This window comes from Salvelinus namaycush, chromosome 7 (genome assembly GCF_016432855.1).
Source record: "Salvelinus namaycush isolate Seneca chromosome 7, SaNama_1.0, whole genome shotgun sequence".
Classification (NCBI taxonomy): domain Eukaryota; kingdom Metazoa; phylum Chordata; class Actinopteri; order Salmoniformes; family Salmonidae; genus Salvelinus; species Salvelinus namaycush.
In genome coordinates, this window is record NC_052313.1 from 4424494 (window position 1) to 4444802 (window position 20309).

Consider the following 20309-nt stretch of genomic DNA (forward strand, 5'->3'; position numbering starts at 1 on the left):
AGGGAGAGAGAGGAAGGCAGGGAGAGAGAGAGGGAGGCAGTGAGGGAGAGAGAGAGGGAGGCAGTGAGGGAGAGAGAGGAAGGCAAGGAGAGAGAGGGAGGCAGTGAGGGAGAGAGAGGAAGGCAAGGAGAGAGAGGGAGGCAGTGAGGGAGAGAGAGGGAGGCAGTGAGGGAGAGAGGGAGGCAGTGAGGGAGAGAGAGAGGGAGGCAGGGAGGGAGAGAGAGGAAGGCAGGGAGAGAGAGAGGGAGGCAGTGAGAGAGTGAGAGGAAGGCAAGGAGAGAGAGGGAGGCAGTGAGGGAGAGAGAGGAAGGCAGTGAGGGAGAGAGAGGAAGGCAGTGAGGGAGAGAGGGAGGCAGTGAGGGAAAGAGGGAGGCAGTGAGGGGAGAGGAGAGGGAGGCAGTGAGGGAGAGAGAGGAAGGCAAGGAGAGAGAGGGAGGCAGTGAGGGAGAGAGAGGGAGGCAGTGAGGGAGAGAGGGAGGCAGTGAGGGAGAGAGAGGAATGCAAGGAGAGAGAGGGAGGCAGTGAGGGAGAGAGAGGAAGGCAAGGAGAGAGAGGGAGGCAATGAGGGAGAGAGAGGGAGGCAGTGAGGGAGGCAGTGAGGGAGAGAGAGGAAGGCAAGGAGAGAGAGGGAGGCAGTGAGGGAGAGAGAGAGGAAGGCAGGGAGAGAGAGAGGGAGGCAGTGAGAGAGTGAGAGGAAGGCAAGGAGAGAGAGGGAGGCAGTGAGGGAGAGAGAGGAGGCAGTGAGGGAGAGAGGGAGCAGTGAGGGAGAGAGGGAGGCAGTGAGGGAAAGAGGGAGGCAGTGAGGGAGAGAGAGAGGGAGGCAGTGAGGGAGAGAGAGGAAGGCAAGGAGAGAGAGGGAGGCAGTGAGGGAGAGAGAGGAAGGCAAGGAGAGAGAGGGAGGCAGTGAGGGAGAGAGAGGAAGGCAGTGAGGGAGAGAGGGAGGCAGTGAGGGAGAGAGAGAGGGAGGCAAGTGAGGGAGAGAGAGGAAGGCAAGGAGAGAGAGGGAGGCAGTGAGGGAGAGAGAGGAAGGCAAGGAGAGAGAGGGAGGCAATGAGGGAGAGAGAGGGAGGCAGTGAGGGAGGCAGTGAGGGAGAGAGAGGAAGGCAAGGAGAGAGAGGGAGGCAGTGAGGGAGAGAGAGGAAGGCAAGGAGAGAGAGGGAGGCAGTGAGGGAGAGAGAGGGAGGCAGTGAGGGAGAGAGAGGAAGGCAGGGAGAGAGAGAGGGAGGCAGTGAGAGAGAGAGGAAGGCAAGGAGAGAGAGGGAGGCAGTGAGGGAGAGAGAGGAAGGCAAGGAGAGAGAGGGAGGCAGTGAAGGAGAGAGAGGGAGGCAGTGAGGGAGAGAGAGGGAGGCAGTGAGGGAGAGAGGGAGGCAGTGAGGGAGAGAGAGAGGGAGGCAGTGAGGGAGAGAGAGAGGGAGGCAGTGAGGGAGAGAGAGGAAGGCAAGGAGAGAGAGGGAGGCAGTGAGGGAGAGAGGAAGGCAAGGAGAGAGAGGGAGGCAGTGAGGTAGAGAGAGGGAGGCAGTGAGGTAGAGAGAGGGAGGCAGTGAGGGAGAGAGAGGAAGGCAGGGGGAGAGAGAGGGAGGCAGTGAGGGAGAGAGAGGAAGGCAGGGAGAGAGAGAGGGAGGCAGTGAGGGAGAGAGGGAGGCAGTGAGGGAGAGAGGGAGGCAGTGAGGGAGAGAGGGAGGCAGTGAGGGAGAGAGGGAGGCAGTGAGGGAGAGAGAGGAAGGCAGGGAGAGAGAGAGGGAGGCAGTGAGAGAGAGAGAGAGAGGAAGGCAGGGAGAGAGAGAGGAAGGCAGGGAGAGAGAGAGAGGAAGGCAGGGAGAGAGAGAGGGAGGCAGTGAGGGAGAGAGAGGAAGGCAGGGAGAGAGAGAGGGAGGCAGTGAGAGAGAGAGGGAGGCAGTGAGGGAGAGAGGGAGGCAGTGAGGGAGAGAGAGGAAGGCAGGGAGAGAGAGAGGGAGGCAGTGAGAGAGAGAGAGAGAGGAAGGCAGGGAGAGAGAGAGGGAGGCAGTGAGAGAGAGAGAGGAAGGCAGGGAGAGAGAGAGGGAGGCAGTGAGGGAGAGAGAGGAAGGCAGGGAGAGAGAGAGAGAGAGAGGGAGGCAGTGAGGGAGAGAGAGGAAGGCAGGGGGAGAGAGAGGAGGCAGTGAGAGAGAGAGAGGAAGGCAGGGAGAGAGAGAGGGAGGCAGTGAGGGAGAGAGAGGAAGGCAGGGAGAGAGAGAGAGAGGGAGGCAGTGAGGGAGAGAGAGGAAGGCAGGGGGAGAGAGAGGGAGGCAGTGAGAGAGAGAGGAAGGCAGGGAGAGAGAGAGAGAGGGAAGCAGTGAGGGAGAGAGAGGAAGGCAGGGAGAGAGAGAGAGAGGGAGGCAGTGAGAGAGAGAGGAAGGCAGGGAGAGAGAGAGAGGGGGAGGCAGTGAGGGAGAGAGAGGAAGGCAGGGAGAGAGAGAGAGAGGGAGGCAGTGAGGGAGAGAGGGGAAGGCAGGGAGAGAGAGAGAGGGGGAGGCAGTGAGAGAGAGAGGAAGGCAGGGAGGGAGAGAGAGAGAGGAAGGCAGGGAGGGAGAGAGAGAGAGAGAGGAAGGCAGGGAGAGAGGGAGGGAGGCTGTGAGGGAGAGAAAGAGAGAGGGGAGACAGAGGGAGGCAAAGAGGGAGAGAGAGAGGCAGGGAGAGGGAGAGAGAGAGAGGCAGGTAGAGAGAGAGGCAGGTAGAGAGAGAGAGGCAGGGAGAAAGGGGGGCATGGAGAGAGAGTCAGGGAGAGAGAGAGAGGAGAGGGGGGGACAGAGGGAGGCAAAGAGGGAGAGAGAGAGAGAGAGAGAGGTGGTGAGAGGGAGAGAGAGGCATGGAGGGTAGAGGGAGGCAGGGAGAGAGATAGAGTCAGGGAGAGAGAGGGGGAGGGAGGCAAGGAGAGAGGAAGGCAGTGAGGGAGAGAGTGGGAAATGGGGGACAGAGGGAGGTAAAGAGAGAGGGACTCAGGGGGTTTGCTAATTTGGTATAGAGCAGACCTAACTCACTCTTTTAAATTAATCAAAACAGGAACACTTTACATTTGGCTAGAAATTCAAAAGGAAATTATCTTAACAGAGAAAAATGTCCTCCTGTGTGCTACCTATATCCTCCCACCAGAATCCCCATACTTTAATGAAGACAGCTTCTCCGTCCTAGAGGGGGAAATCAATCATTTCCAGGCCCAGGGACATGTACTAGTCTGTGGCAACCTACATGCCAGAACCCCCAAGAAATTTTTGGGGCTGCCTCTCGGGCCTCCAGCCGCTCTGCCGTGCTAGCGCCTCATAATAGCGCCTCTCCGCCTTTGCTGCCTCCAGCTCTTCTTTGGGGCGGCGATATTCCCCTGGCTCTGCCCAGGGTCCTTTGCCGTCTAATTCGTCCTCCCATGTCCATTCCTCCAAATAGTGCAGCCTCTCCTGCTGCTGCTGCTTGGTCCGGGTTAGGTGGGTGGTTCTGTAACGGCTTTCTTCCTGGGATGAAGGAGAGGACCAAAATGCAGCGCAGTTAGTGTTCAACATGTTTAATATAACGAACTGTGAACACTTACAACAATACAAAACAACAAACGTGAAAACCGAGACATTCCTATCTGGTGCAGAACACAAACACAGAGACAGGAAACAACCACCCACAATCCCCAACACAAAACAAGCCACCTATATATGATTCTCAATCAGGGACAACGATTGACAGCTGCCTCTGATTGAGAACCATATTAGGCTGGACACAGAAACAGACAAACTAGACACACAACATAGAATTCCCACCCAGCTCACGTCCTGACCAACACTAAACAAGCAAAACACATAAGAACTCTGGTCAGGACGTTACAACCAGTGTATCTTTCATTTGCCATACAACAAGTATTTTTTAGTAAAGTTTATGATGAGTTCTTTGGTCAGATTAGGTGAGTGTCCAAAATAGCTCCGGACATTCTGGGGAAATGTTGCTACATATTCACAATGTATAACCACGGTTTGCAGCTCTAAATATGCAAATTTTCAAACAAAACATAAGTCTATTGTATAACCTGATGTTATAACACTGTCATCTGATGAAGTTGGTCAAGGTTAGTGATTAATTTTATATCTTTTGCTGGTTTTTGCGAATGCTATCTATGCGGTGAATAAATGCGGTTGTGTGTTTGGCTATTGTGGTAAGCTAATATAATGCTATATTGTGTTTTCGCTGTAAAACAGTTAAAAAAACTGAAATATTGGCTGGATTCACAAGATGTTTATCTTTCATTTGCTGTACACCTTGTATTTTTCATAAATGTTTTATGATGAGTATTTGGGTATTTCACGTTGCTCTCTAATTATTCTGGCTGCTTTGGTGATATTTTTGATGGTAGCTGCAATGTAAAACTATGATTTATACCTCAAATATGCACATTTTCGAACAAAACATAAATTTATTGTATAACATGTTATAAGACTGTCATCTGATGAAGTTGTTTCTTGGTTAGTGACTAATTATATCTCTATTTGGTCAGTTTTGTGATAGCTACCTATGCGGTAGAAAAATTGTGAAAATATGCGGTTGAGTCTTTTGCTATTGTGGTTAGCTAATAGAAATACATATTGTGTTTTCGCTGTAAAACATTTTAAAAATCGGAAATGATGGCTGGATTCACAAGATGTTTATCTTTCATTTGCTGTATTGGACTTGTGATTTCATGAAAATTATATTATATGATATCCCTGTCGCGTTAGGCTAGGCTATGCTAGTCATTTGTTTTGATGAGGATGCTCCCGGATTCGGGATGGGTAGCAATGAAAGGTTAATGAAATAATAAAATTTACACACGAGAAATTCCAATTGGCTATACTTAACTTCTTATGGCTGCAGCCCGACACCGGTACACTTATGACAACAGCCAGCTCAAAGTGCAGGGCGCGAAATTCAAAAGATATTTTTTTTAAATATTTAACTTTCACACATTAACAAGTCCAATACAGCATATGAAAGGTACACATCTTGTGAATCCAGCCAACATGTCCGATTTTTTAAATGTTTTACAGGGAAGACACAATATGTAAATCTATTAGCTAACCACGTTAGCAGAAGACACCACTTTTTTTACTCCACCACTTTTTTACTCCATCAGTAGCTATCACAAATTCGTCCAAATAAAGATATAAATAGCCACTAACCAAGAAACAACTTCATCAGATGACAGTCTGATAACATATTTATTGTATAGCATATGTTTTGTTAGAAAAATGTGCATATTTCAGGTATAAATCATAGTTTACATTGCAGCTACAATCAGAAATTGCACCGAAAGCAGACAGAATAATTACAGACACCAACGCCAAATAACTAAATACTCATCATAAAACATTTCTGAAAAATACATAGTGTACAGCAATTGAAAGACAGGCATCTTGTGATTCCAGACAATATTTCCGATTTATCAAGTGTTTTACAGCGAAAACACAATAGAGCGTTATATTAGCTTACCACAATAGCCAAAAACACAAGCAATTTCCCAGTAGCAAAAGTTAGCGATCGTAACAAACAAGCAAAATATATATAATTTTTGACTAACCTTGATTTTCTTCATCAGATGACAGTCCTATAACATCAGGTTATACATACACTTATGTTTTGTTCGAAAATGTGCATATTTAGAGCTGAAATCAGTGGTTACACATTGTGCTAACTTAGCTACTTTTTCCACAACGTCTAAACAGCAACGATATTTTTCTGACACGTTTTCTGACACACATATTCTGACCAAATAGCTATTCATAAACATAAGTAAAAAATACATGTTGTATAGGAAATGATAGATCCATTAGTTCTTAATGAAATCGCAGTGTTAGAATTCTAAAAAATAACTTCATTACGACATCCAGCTTCGGTATAGCTGAGTACCCCAAAGTTGGGCGCCCACGACTAATTCACATGCACGACAGATATATGAATTAGCATCATAAAATGTTTCTTACTTTTGGTGATCTTCCATCAGAATGTTGTAGAAGGTGTCCTTTGTCAAGAACAGTCGTTGTTTGGATTTAGAACGTTAATTTTCCCTCTCGATTTAGCACGCGCACTTGCCAAGTGGCACAAAGCTCTCCAAGTCAACAAACGGAAGAGAACGGAACACGGCAAAACTCCCGAAAAATTTTCAATAATCTGATGAAACTATATTGAAAAAACTACTCATAGTTTTTCTAAATTTTTACTATTTTCTACATTGCAAAATAATAGTGAAGACACTAAAACTATGAAATAACACAAATGGAATCATATAGTAACCAAAAAAAGTGTTAAACAAATCAAAATCTATTTTAGATTTTAGATTCTTCAAAGTAGCCACCCTTTTGCCTTGTTGACAGCTTTGCAAACTCATGGCATTCTCTCAACCTGCTTCATGAGGTAGTCACCTGGAATGCATTTCAATTAACAGCTGTGCCTTGTTAAAGTATATTTGTGGTATTTTTTTCCTTTGTAATGCATTTGAGCCAATCAGTTTAGTTCTGACAAGGTAGGGGGGGGGGGTATACAGAAGAAAGCCCTATTTAGTTAAAGACCAAGTCCATATTATGGCAAGAACAGCTCAAATAAACAAAGAGAAATGAAAGTCCATTACTTTAGTCTGTCAATCCGGGAACATTTCCAGAACTTTAAAAGTTTCTTCAAGTGCAGTTTCAAAAACCATCAAGCGCTATGATGAAACTGGCTCTCATGAGGACCGCCACAGGAAAGGAAGACCCAGAGTTACCTCTGCTGCAGAGGATACGATCATTAGAATTACCAGCCTCAGATTGCAGCCCAAATAAATACTTCACAGAGTTCAAGTAACAGACACATCTCAACATCAACTGTTCAGAGGAGACTGTGTGAATCAGGCCTTCATGTTTGAATTGCTGCAAAGAAACCACAACTAAAAGGACACCAATAATAAGAAGAGACTTGCTTGGGCCAACAAACACGAGCAATGGACAGTAGACCGGTGGAAATCTGTCCTTTGGTCTTATGAGTCCAAATTTGAGATTTTTTGTTCCAACAGCCGTGTCATTGTGAGACGCAGAGTAGGTGGATGGATGATCACCTCATGTGTGGCCCCCACCGTGAAGCATGGAGGAGGAGGTGTGATGGTGCTTTGCTGGTGACACTGTCTGTGATTTATTTAGAATTCAAGACACACACATCAAACATCACACTCTACCTGCTCTTAGTAATTATACAGCAGCCATTACACTGAGCCATCTAGGTGAAGTTTCCAGTCATTATCCTGTTCTAGTGTACCATAATGACATGTATAAGTTTTCACAGACTATCCAAACACGAGTGCATGTACCTAATGTAGTTCCCTATGTAGTGCACTACATTAGACCAGAGCCCCATGGAACCCTATTCCCTACATAGTGCACTACATTAGACCAGAGGCCTATGGAAGCCTATTCCCTATATAAAGCACTACATTAGACCAGAGGCCTATGGAAGCCTATTCCCTATGTAAAGCATTACATCAGACCAGAGGCCTATGAGCCCTGTTCAAGACTAATGTACTATATACTGAATAGATTGCTGGATCAAAACTGTTCATCGTCGCCAGCCGTGATCAGATGAATAGTGGGTCTTTCACACACTGGTCAATCAGCAGGAGCCAGGTTTTAGAAGACGAGGGAATGAGCTCTGATTATGTGGCCATTGACAGCGGTGTATTGCCAGGTGCATGTGGAGTCTGATTGTGTGGCCATTGACAGCGGTGTGTTGCCAGGTGCATGTGGAGTCTGATTGTGTGGCCATTGACAGCAGCGTATTGCCAGGTGCATGTGGAGTCTGATTATGTGGCCATTGACAGCGGTGTATTGCCAGGTGCATGTGGAGTCTGATTATGTGGCCATTGACAGCGGTGTATTGCCAGGTGCATGTGGAGTCTGATTATGTGGCCATTGACAGCGGTGTATTGCCAGGTGCATGTGGAGTCTGATTATGTGGCCATTGACAGCGGTGTATTGCCAGGTGCATGTGGAGTCTGATTGTGTGGCCATTGACAGCAGCGTATTGCCAGGTGCATGTGGAGTCTGATTATGTGGCCATTGACAGCGGTGTATTGCCAGGTGCATGTGGAGTCTGATTATGTGGCCATTGACAGCGGTGTATTGCCAGGTGCATGTGGAGTCTGATTGTGTGGCCATTGACAGCGGTGTATTGCCAGGTGCATGTGGAGTCTGATTGTGTGGCCATTGACAGCGGTGTATTGCCAGGTGCATGTGGAGTCTGATTGTGTGGCCATTGACAGCGGTGTGTTGCCAGGTGCATGTGGAGTCTGATTGTGTGGCCATGGACAGCGGTGTATTGTCAGGTGCATGTGGAGTCTGATTGTGTGGCCATTGACAGCAGTGTATTGCCAGGTGCATGTGGAGTCTGATTGTGTGGCCATTGACAGCGGTGTATTGCCAGGTGCATGTGGAGTCTGATTGCTCCAGCAGTGTATTGCTTCACCACTCAACTTTTTTCCAAATTGCTTGGATACAATACACATAAAGATAAGATAATTTGTTCATTGAACTAAAATCACCTGTTCAAATTGACACAACTTAAAATCAAAATATTACCATTTCAAAATGAAATTCACACATTACATCTGAGATGACTGTCTATTCATTTAATTTACAATGATCTAACTATCAATTGATACAACTGGTTAAAATGATAAGTAACTGTTGCATTACTCTTAATGCAGAGTTTTATGGAAACTGACAAACAATATTCCATGTTTAGATCATGAAAGTTTCAGGATAACGAGATCCATTGACACCAATTACCGTGGAACATGAACCAGTTGGACTACATTATCTATGGATGTAATATTTCATCATCATTCTTTATCGGACACTCTTTCTATTGTCCCATGTACCACTTTTCCAGACCATGTTTTCAGATTTGACATTACTGTACACTCACCGGCCACTTTATTAGGTACACCTATCAAGTCCTGGGTAGGACCCCTTTTTGCCTCCACAACAGCCTGAATTATTCACGCTGTTGTATGTTATGATATGCCCTTCTGCACACCACTGTTTTAAACAGCTGTTATTTGAGTGTTTGTGGCTTTTCTGTTAGCTTGAATGAGTCTGGACGTTCTCCTCTGACCTCTCTCATTAACAAGGTGTTTCTGCCCACAGAACTGCCGCTCACTGAATGTGTTTTGTTTACCGTACTGTTCTCTGTAACTCTAGAGACTGTAGTGCGTAACAATCCCAGGAGGGCAGCTGTTTCTGAGATGCTGGAATCACCATGTGTGGCATCAACAATCATACCACGGTCAAAGTTGCTTAGATTACTCATCTTGCCCGTTCTAATGTTTGGTCGAACAACAACTAAAGCTCTCTACTCTATATACTCTATATATTGAGTTGCAGGCAGCCACGTGATTCGCTGTTCGAATGTAACCTTCCTTGATGAGCTAAATCAGGTCTGTAGAGCTGATGGCATGACCTATGTCATTGTGTGGGATAACGTCAGGTTCCACCATGCTCAAATGGTGCAAGCATGGTTTCAGGCCCATCTACAATTTACCACCCTGTACTTACCCCCATACTCTCCTTTCCTAAAACCCGATTGAGGAATTTGTCTCCACATGGAGGTGGAAGGTATATGATAGGCTCCCTCACGAACAAGCCACCCTTCTCCAGGCCATGGATGACACATGCAATGACATCACGGCAGACCAGCGTCAGGCCTGGATTCGCCCGAAGATTCTTCCCAAGATGTTTGGTTAATGAAAACATCCGTTGTGATGCGGATGAGAACCTGTGGCCAAATCCACAAGGCAGGGTTGATGGAAATATAGAAGTACAGTAATCAATCATTTGCTTTTTACAGTAAGCCAGGCGAGGAACACTGCAGTTGACGTTGTCCCGTAGTTTACATTTTTTTGCTGCTAATTATTTTTGCTTTGATTCAAAGAAACCTATATTGTGATTTTATTGCATTTTATCAATAAATGTCATATTTTGTTCAATGATTCCACTGTGTCTGTAGTATTCTCTCTACTAGTCCTTTTACAGGGATGTATTTACGTGTAGTAGCATAATGAAACATGTATCACATATTTTGTACTACAATATTTAATGATTGTTCGAACAACTACACAGTGAAGCTATCGGTATCTTGTCTGTGGATGATCTAAATTAATGTTCCTATGGTATTTCATAAATAAGTTATTTTGAACCAATGATTCTGCAAGGTTTCTTTAAAGATATGAATGCACAATGCAATGTTTTGAACATTGGACGGCCTGTGTTACAAGGGATGACCGTTTTTGAGTTGTGTGTAGAGTTTTGAAAAATGACCACAAGGTTCTGAAATTAGTGCCAAAGTGATTGTAAAAAACTGTAACCTTGTTCAATTTCATTTAATCACAGTAGATACCTCAGGATATATGAGCGAGTCTGTCTTACCGTACTAAACTATATATTGTATATCCTTAGCCTGTATGCACTGATTACGTTCTACATGAACTTATTGTAAGAAGCATGGCTTTTTGATTCTACAGCAGGGCTGTGTGTGCGCGTGTGTGTGTTTGCGTGCTTGTGTGTTTGTGCGTGCGTGTGAGTGTTTGCGCGTGTGTGTGTGTGTGTTTGTGCGTGTGTGTGTGTGTGTTTGTGCGTGTGTGTGAGTGTTTGCGCGTGTGTGTGAGTGTTTACGCGTGTGTGTGAGTGTTTGCGCGTGTGTGTGTGTGAGTGTTTGTGTGTGTGTGTGTGTGTGTGTGTGTGTGTGTGTGTGTGTGTGTGTTTGCGCGTGTGTGTGAGTGTTTGCGCGTGTGTGTGAGTGTTTACGCGTGTGTGTGAGTGTTTGCGCGTGTGTGTGTGAGTGTTTGTGTGTGTGTGTGTGTGTGTGTGTTTGCGCGTGTGTGTGTGTGTGTTTGCGCGTGTGTGTGTGTGTTTGCGCGTGTGTGTGAGTGTTTGCGCGTGTGTGTGAGTGTTTGCGCGTGTGTGTGAGTGTTTGCGCGTGTGTGTGTGTGTGTGTGTGTGTGTGTGTGTGTGTGTTTGTGCGTGTGTGTGAGTGTTTGCGTGCGTGTGTGTGTTTGTGTGTGCGTGTGTGTGTGTGTGTTTGCGCGTGTGTGTGAGTGTTTGCGCGTGTGTGTGTGTGTGTGTTTGTGCGTGTGAGTGTTTGCGCGTGTGTGTGTGTGTGTGTGTTTGTGCGTGTGTGTGTTTGCGCGTGTGTGTGTGTGTTTGCGCGTGTGTGTGAGTGTTTGCGCGTGTGTGTGAGTGTTTGCGCGTGTGTGTGAGTGTTTGCGCGTGTGTGTGTGAGTGTTTGTGTGTGTGTGTGTGTGTTTGTGTGTGCGTGTGTGTGTGTTTGCGCGTGTGTGTGAGTGTTTGCGCGTGTGCGTGCGTGTGAGTGTTTGCGCGTGTGTGTGAGTGTTTGCGCGCGTGTGTGTGTGTGTGTGTGTGTGTGTGTGTGTGTGTGTGTGTGTGTGTGTGTGTGTGTGTGTGTGTGTGTGTGTGTGTGTGTGTGTGTGTGTGTGTGTGTGAGAGTATATTCATGGTTGTGCTCCTGTACACCCGATGCATCTTTTCCTCAGTCGAAGGAGACAGAGACACAATTCATTTCTCAGGGGGACTTCTTCATTAGCCTGATGAACAAGCTAATGAATCCTGGTCTTCTGGTTCAACCTTTAGCGGTTCTCTGAATACTATAATGGATGGTCTAGACTGCTTACCCAGAAACAACATTCTCTTCTCTACTCACATTCAGCCATCGACCTCAGCGGATAGGGGACTGGCTCTGTTTAGAATCATATTCCCTACTAAACTACTATAAGAGCTTGCCCAAAGTAGTGCACTATACAGGGAATAGGGTGCCATTTCTTACACAGAAAGTAGTGCACTATAAACGGAATAGGGTGCCATTTCAGACACAGAGAGTAGTGCACTATAAACGGAATAGGGTGCCATTTCTTACACAGAGAATAGTGCACTATAAATGGAATAGGGTGCCATTTCTTACACAGAGAGTAGTGCACTATAAACGGAATAGGGTGCCATTTCAGACACAGAGAGTAGTGCACTATAAACGGAATAGGGTGCCATTTCAGACACAGAGAGTAGTGCACTATAAACGGAATAGGGTGCCATTTCTTACACAGAAAGTAGTGCACTATAAACGGAATAGGGTGCCATTTCAGACACAGAAAGTAGTGCACTATAAACGGAATAGGGTGCCATTTCTTACACAGAAAGTAGTGCACTATAAACGGAATAGGGTGCCATTTCTTACACAGAAAGTAGTGCACTATAAACGGAATAGGGTGCCATTTCAGACACAGAAAGTAGTGCACTATAAACGGAATAGGGTGCCATTTCAGACACAGAAAGTAGTGCACTATAAACGGAATAGGGTGCCATTTCTTACACAGAAAGTAGTGCACTATAAACGGAATAGGGTGCCATTTCTTACACAGAAAGTAGTGCACTACAATCAGAATACGATGCCTTTTAGGACTAAGTTAACGCCTCAGTATTCTCCTCTCCAGGCTTCGTATATGATCTAGAGAGAGAAGAGTCCTTGTCTTTTGTTAGCTAGCTGGCATAGCGGCAGCACCACTCTTCTCTTCAGGCGTCCCGTTAACATGCCTGTGACTAGCATCATCAAACGTGGTGCTGTGGATCAACGTTATCACGTTTGAGGTATGACCTAGATGCAGTTGAAGAAACAAAAGTTTATTCCTAACAAAAGGAGCAGGCAAACGATATGTCAAGGCAGCCAGGAGGAAATAATCCAGAGAGGGTGAAAAGGGACCAGAACAGCTGGCAGTCTCAGGGTCAGGGCAGGCAGGGGACAATAATCCAGAACGGTGGGGTAAGGTACAAAAATGGCAGGCAGTCTCAGGGTTAGGGCAGGCAGAAGGGTCAAAACAGGGAAGGACAAGAAAACAGGAGCAAGAAAAAGGCAGGAGCAGGGAAAACAAACACTGGTCGGTTTTACGAACAAAACAAACTGGCAACAGACAAACAGAGAACACAGGTATAAATACACAGGGGTAATGGGGAAGATGGGCGACACCTTGAGAGTGGTGGAGATCCTTTAGGCAGGTTACCTTATCATTAATCATTTAGGCAGGTTACCTTCGCTTCTTTGGGCACAGGGACTATGGTGGTCTGCTTGAAACATGTTGATATTACAGACTCAGTCAGGGAGAGGTTGAAAATGTCAGTGAAGACACTTGACAGTTGACCCGCGCATGCTTTGAATACACGTCCTGGTAATCCGTCTGGCCTAGCGGTTTTGTGAATGTTGACTTGTTTAAAGGTTTTGATCACATCGGCTACCGAGAGCATTATCACACAGTCATCCAGAACAGCTGTTGCTCTCGTGCATGCTTCAGTGTTGCTTGCCTCGAGCATAAACGGCATTTAGCTCGTCTGGTAGGCTTGCGTCACTGGGCAGCTCCCATCTGGGTTTCCCTTTGTAGTCCGTAATAGTTTTCAAGCCCTGCCACATCCGACGAGCGTCAGAGCCGGTGTAGTAGGATTCAAGCTTAATACTGTATTGAAGCTTTGCTTGTTTGATGGTTCATCTGAGGGCATAGCGGGATTTCTTATAAGCGTCCGGATTAGTGTCCCGCTCCTTGAAAGCGGCAGATCTAGCCTTTAGTTCAATGCGGATGTTGCCTGTAATCCATGGCCTCTGGTTGGGATATGTACATACAGTCACTGTGGGGACGACGTCATCGATGCACGTATTGATAAAGCCGGTGACTGATGTGGTGTATTTCTCAATGCCATTGGATGAATCCCGGAACATATTCCAGTCTGTGCAAAACAGTCCTGTAGTGTAGCATCCGCGCCATCTGACCACTTCCGTATTGAGCGAGTCACTGGTACTTCCTGCTTTAGTTGTTGCTTGTAAGCAGGAATCAGGAGGATATAATTATGGTCAGATTTGCCAAATGGAGGGCGGTGGAGAGCATTGTATGCATCTCTGTGTGTGGAGTAATGCTGGTAAAAATTTGGTAAAACTGATTTAAGTCTGGGATAGGCGTCCCGCTGGCGCCGGTGATACAACTTCCGGTGAAACTGAAGGGCGCGCAATTCAAATAAATGATCTTAAAAATTATGGATATTAAACATTTAGGTGCATACAAGTGTCTTACATCGGTTAAAAGCTTAAATTATTGTTAATCTAACTGCATTATCCGATTTACAATAGGCTTTACAGCTACTGGATGTCAGTAGTCTTTGTTCACGGTTTCAGGCTTGATTCTTCCCAAACGAGGAAGAGTTATGTGTTTTAGTACTGGGATACAGACCTGCTAATATCGTCTTCCTATTGAACATACTTCTTTCTGTATGAAATATTACAGTTTAATTACATTCTAGGGTACCTGAGGATTAAATAAAAACATATTTAGACTTTTATTAACAAAGATTAGCGGTAGCTTTTTCGATTCCTTTCTCTGCAAGTTGAACGAGTGGATGACTCAAATCAATGGCGCCAACTAAACTGACTTTTTGGGATATTTTATTTATTTTTATTTATTTCACCTTTATTTAACCAGGTAGACAAGTTGAGAACAAGTTCTCATTTACAGCATAGGAATTGCATACTGGGAGCTGAATTACATTTTGTCCCTAATGGAAGAGCATGGGCTCTCAAAAAAAAAAACATTCCGTTTGGGATTCCTTTGGATTTTCTCCTACTATATCTATTGTGTTTTAGTCTCCTACATTATTTTAACATTTCTACAAACTTGTGTGTGTTTTCTATCCAATGGTACCAAGTATATGCATATCCTGGCTTCAGGGCCTGAGCAACAGGCAGTTTACTTTGGGAACGTAAGTCAGGCGGAAATTGAGAAAAATAGACCCTAGCCTGAATAAATGTCCCGTAATGATTACCACCCTGTGGCACTCGCGTCGGTAGCCATGAAGTGCTTTGAAAGGCTGGTCATGGCTCACATCAACACCATTATCCAAGAAACACTAGACCCACTCCAATTTGCATACCGCCCCAACAGATCCACAGATGACGCAATCTCTATTGCCACTCCACACTGCACTCTCCCACCTGGACAAAAGGAACACCTATGTGAGAATGCTATTCATTGACTACAGCTCAGCGTTCAACACCATAGTGCCCACAAAGCTTATCACTAAGCTAAGGACCCTGGGACTAAACACCTCTCTCTACAACTGGATCCTGGACTTCCTAACGGGCCGCCCCCTAGGTGGTAAGGGTAGGCAACAACACATCTGCCATGCTGATGCTTAACACTGGGGCCCCTCAGGGGTGTGTACTTAGTCCCCTCCTGTGTTCCCTGTTCATCCACGACTGCATGGCCAAACACGACTCCAACACCATCGTTAAGTTCGCTGACGACACTGACATCGATGAGGTGCCCTATAGGGAGGAGGTCAGAGATCTGGCAGTGTGTTGCCAGGCCAACACCCCCTCCCTCAATGTGAGCAAGACAAAGGAGCTGATCGTGGACTACTGGAAAAGGCGGGCCGAACAGGCCCCCATTCACATCCACAGGGCTGTAGTGGAGCGGGTCGAGAGTTTCAAGTTCCTTGGCGTCCACATCACCCACAAATTATCATGGTCCAAACATACCAAGACCGTCGTGAAGAGGGCATGACAAAACCTTTCCCCCCTCAGGAGACTGAAAATATTTGGCATGGGTCCCCAGATCCTCATACACCTGTACTGTGCCAGCTGGGGAGTAACCTCATAGACCTGTACTGTGCCAGCTGGGGAGTAACCTCATAGACCTGTACTGTGCCAGCTGGGGAGTAACCTCATAGACCTGTACTGTGCCAGCTGGGGAGTAACCTCATAGACCTGTACTGTGCCAGCTGGGGAGTAACCTCATAGACCTGTACTGTGTTAGCTGGGGAGTAACCTCATAGACCTGTACTGTGCCAGCTGGGGAGTAACCTCATAGACCTGTACTGTGCTAGCTGGGGAGTAACCTCATAGACCTGTACTGTGTTAGCTGGGGAGTAACCTCATAGACCTGTACTGTGCCAGCTGGGGAGTAACCTCATAGACCTGTACTGTGCTAGCTGGGGTGTAACCTCATATACCTGTACTGTGTTAGCTGGGGAGTAACCTCATAGTCACGATCGTCTTGATATGAGTGAGAGGACCAAGGCGCAGCATGATATGAATACATCTTCTTTTTATTTAAAGAAGGAAAAAACAAAACACTTATTCAAACTAACAAAACAACAAACAACCGTGAAACTACAAACGCAAGTGCACACACAAACTACTTACGTTCGACATAGACTAGACATATACAATGACCCACAACAGCTAAAGCCTATGGCTGTCTTAAATATGGCTCCCAATCAGAGACAACAGTAACCAGCTGTCTCTAATTGGGAACCCATTCAGGCAACCATAGACTTTCCTAGACAACTACACACAACACTAAACCATCTATACTCCTTAACCCTCTAAACCATACAACCCCCTAGACAATACAAAAACACATACTTCATGATGTCACACCCTGACCTGACTAAAATAATAATGAACACAAAGATAACTAAGGCCAGGGTGTGACATAACCCCCCCCTTAAGGTGCGAACTCCGGGCGCACCAGCATCAAGTCTAGGGGAGGGTCTGGGTGGGCGTCTGTCCACGGTGGCGGCTCTGGCACTGGTCGTGGTCCCCACCCCACCATAGTCACTACCCGCTTTCTTAACCCCACTGGAATAAGGGACAGCACCGGACTAAGTGGCAGCACCGGACTAAGGGGCAGCACCGTACTAAGGGGCAGCACCAGGATAAGGGGCAGCACCAGGATAAGGGGCAGCACCAGGATAAGGGGCAGCACCAGGCTGAAGGGCAGCACCGTACTGAATGGCGGATCCTGGCTGGCTGGCTCTGGCGGATCCTGGCTGGCTGGCGGATCCTGGCTGGACGGCTCTGGCGGATCCTGGCTGGACGGCTCTGGCGGATCCTGGCTGGACGGCTCATGACTGGCTGACGGATCTGGCTGCTCATGGCTGGCTGACGGATCTGGCTGCTCATGGCTGGCTGACGGATCTGGCTGCTCATGGCTGGCTGACGGATCTGGCTGCTCATGGCTGGCTGACGGATCTGGCTGCTCATGGCTGGCTGACGGATCTGGCTGCTCATGGCTGGCTGACGGCTCTGGCAGATCCTGTCTGGTTGGCGGCTCTGGCAGATCCTGTCTGGTTGGCGGCTCTGGCAGATCCTGTCTGGTTGGCGGCTCTGGCAGATCCTGTCTGGTTGGCGGCTCTGGCAGATCCTGTCTGGTTGGCGGCTCTGGCAGATCCTGACTGACGAATGGCTCTAGCGGCTCCTGACTGACTAACGGCTCTGACAGCTCAGGACAGACGGGCGGCTCTAATGGCTCGGGACAGACGGATGGCTCAGACGGCGCTGGGGAGACGGATGGCTCAGATGGCGCTGGGGAGACGGATGGCTCAGATGGCGCTGGGCAGACGGATGGCTCAGATGGCGCTGGGCAGACGGATGGCTCAGATGGCGCTGGGCAGACGGATGGCTCAGATGGCGCTGGGCAGACGGATGGCTCTGGCCGGATGAGGCGCACTGTAGGCCTGGTGCGTGGTGCCGGAACGGGAGTCACCGGGCTAAGGACACGCATCTCAGGGCTAGTGCGGGGAGCAGCAACAGGACGCACAGGACTCTGGGGACACACAGGAGGCTTGGTGCGTAGTTTAGGCACTGGTGGTAAAGGGCTGGAGACACGCACCATAGGGCTAGTGCGTGGAGGAGGCACTGGTGGTACTGGACTGGGGCGGGGAGGTGGCGCCGGAAATACCGGACCGTGCAGGCGTACTGGTTCCCTTGAACACCGAGCCTGCCCAACCTTACCTGGTTGAATGCTCCCCGTCGCCCGACCAGTGCGGGGAGGTGGAATAACCCGCACCGGGCTATGTAGGCGAACCGGGGACACCATGCGTAAGGCTGGTGCCATGTAAGCCGGCCCGAGGAGACGTACTGGTGGCCAGATATGTAGGGCCGGCTTCATGACATCCGGCTCAATGCCCAATCTAGCCCTACCAGTGCGGGGAGGTGGAATAACCCGCACCGGGCTATGAACACGTACAGGAGACACCGTGCGCTGTACTGCGTAACACGGTGTTCGCCCGTACTCCCGCTCTCCACGGTTAGCCTGGGAAGTGGGCGCAGGTCTCCTACCTGCCCTCGGCCCACTACCTCTTAGCCACCCCCCAAGAAATTTTTGGGTAGTACTCACGGGCTTCCAGCCTTGCCTCCGTGCTGCCTCCTCATATCGCCTCCTCTCGGCTTTCGCTGCCTCCAGCTCTTCACGAGGGAGGCGATATTCTCCCGGTTGTGCCCAAGGTCCCTTTCCATCTAATATCTCCTCCCATGTCCATGAATCCTTGATGCCTTGATCCTGTTGCCGCTTGTCATGCTGCTTGATCCGGGTTTGGTGGGTCATTCTGTCACGATCGTCTTGATATGAGTGAGAGGACCAAGGCGCAGCATGATATGAATACATCTTCTTTTTATTTAAAGAAGGAAAAAACAAAACACTTATTCAAACTAACAAAACAACAAACGACCGTGAAACTACAAACGCAAGTGCACACACAAACTACTTACGTTCGACATAGACTAGACATATACAATGACCCACAACAGCTCAAGCCTATGGCTGTCTTAAATATGGCTCCCAATCAGAGACAACAGTAACCAGCTGTCTCTAATTGGGAACCCATTCAGGCAACCATAGACTTTCCTAGACAACTACACACAACACTAAACCATCTATACTCCTTAACCCTCTAAACCATACAACCCCCTAGACAATACAAAAACACATACTTCATGATGTCACACCCTGACCTGACTAAAATAATAATGAACACAAAGATAACTAAGGCCAGGGTGTGACACTCATAGACCTGTACTGTTATGTTGTGACTGTAAGTCAGTGGAGAAGGATAAAGAGTGGGGGGGGGGGTTGGAGACAACAATTTTACGTTCCATTTTAATAACCTAACCTGTCTAGCCACTAGACTCTGTAAGGTAAACAATTGGTAGCCTAAATGAGCGCTACAGCTGAGACAAATAGCCTATAAAGGAGACGATACCCCTGTTTTGGGATAACCTGTACATCACTCATTCCTCCTATCCTTGAAACCGACAGATGGATAGCAGAAGAAGGAGATATTATGCTAGGCTACCGATCAAGTCATGTCAGCTCGGGGATTATTTATTTATAGCCTATCATCTTGTATCTAATACGCCTACTGTATATTTAGATCTGTTATGCTGGTGAATGAGGACCCAAAAGCGACTTAACAGAAACAGAGTCTTTATTCCAGTCTTAAACAAAAACGATACTCCTGGATATTATCTTAGGTAAATACAAAACAGGAAAACTGAAATCCTCTCGTCAGTAGAGAGGAACGACTGGAGACGCGACCACAGACTGCAGGTCGCTTCGGGAAGGCACAGGCCGTAGCTGACATAGACACCTGCTCACACGCAGCATCTGAAGAAGGCAAAAACACGACAGGGCGGAACAAGGACACAGAACAGCAAACATCAAACAAGGATCCGACAAGGACAGAAGCGGAAAACAGAGGGAGAAATAGGGACTCTAATCAGAGGGCAAAATAGGGGACAGGTGTGAAAGAGTAAATGAGGTAGTTAGGAGAATGAGGAACAGCTGGGAGCAGGAACGGAACGATAGAGAGAGAGAGCGAGAGAGGGAGAGAGGGAGGGGGAGAGAGAGGGATAGAAAGAGGGAAAGAACCTAATAAGACCAGCAGAGGGAAACGAATAGAAGGGAAGCACAGGGACAAGACATGATAATCAATGACAAAACATGACAGTACCCCCCCACTCACCGAGCGCCTCCTGGCGCACTCGAGGAGGAACCCTGGCGGCAACGGAGGAAATCATCAATCAACGAACGGTCCAGCACGTCCCGAGATGGAACCCAACTCCTCTCCTCAGGACCGTAACCCTCCCAATCCACTAAGTACTGGTGACCACGTCCCCGAGAACGCATGTCCATGATCTTCCGTACCTTGTAAATAGGTGCGCCCTCGACAAGGACGGGGGGGGGGGAGGGAAGACGAACGGGGGCGCGAAGAAAAGGCTTGACACAGGAGACATGGAAGACAGGGTGGACGCGACGAAGATGTCGCGGAAGAAGCAGTCGCACAGCGACAGGATTGACGACCTGAGAGACACGGAACGGACCAATGAACCGCGGAGTCAACTTGCGAGAAGCTGTCGTAAGGGGAAGGTTACGAGTGGAAAGCCACACTCTCTGACCGCGACAATACCTAGGACTCTTAATCCTACGTTTATTG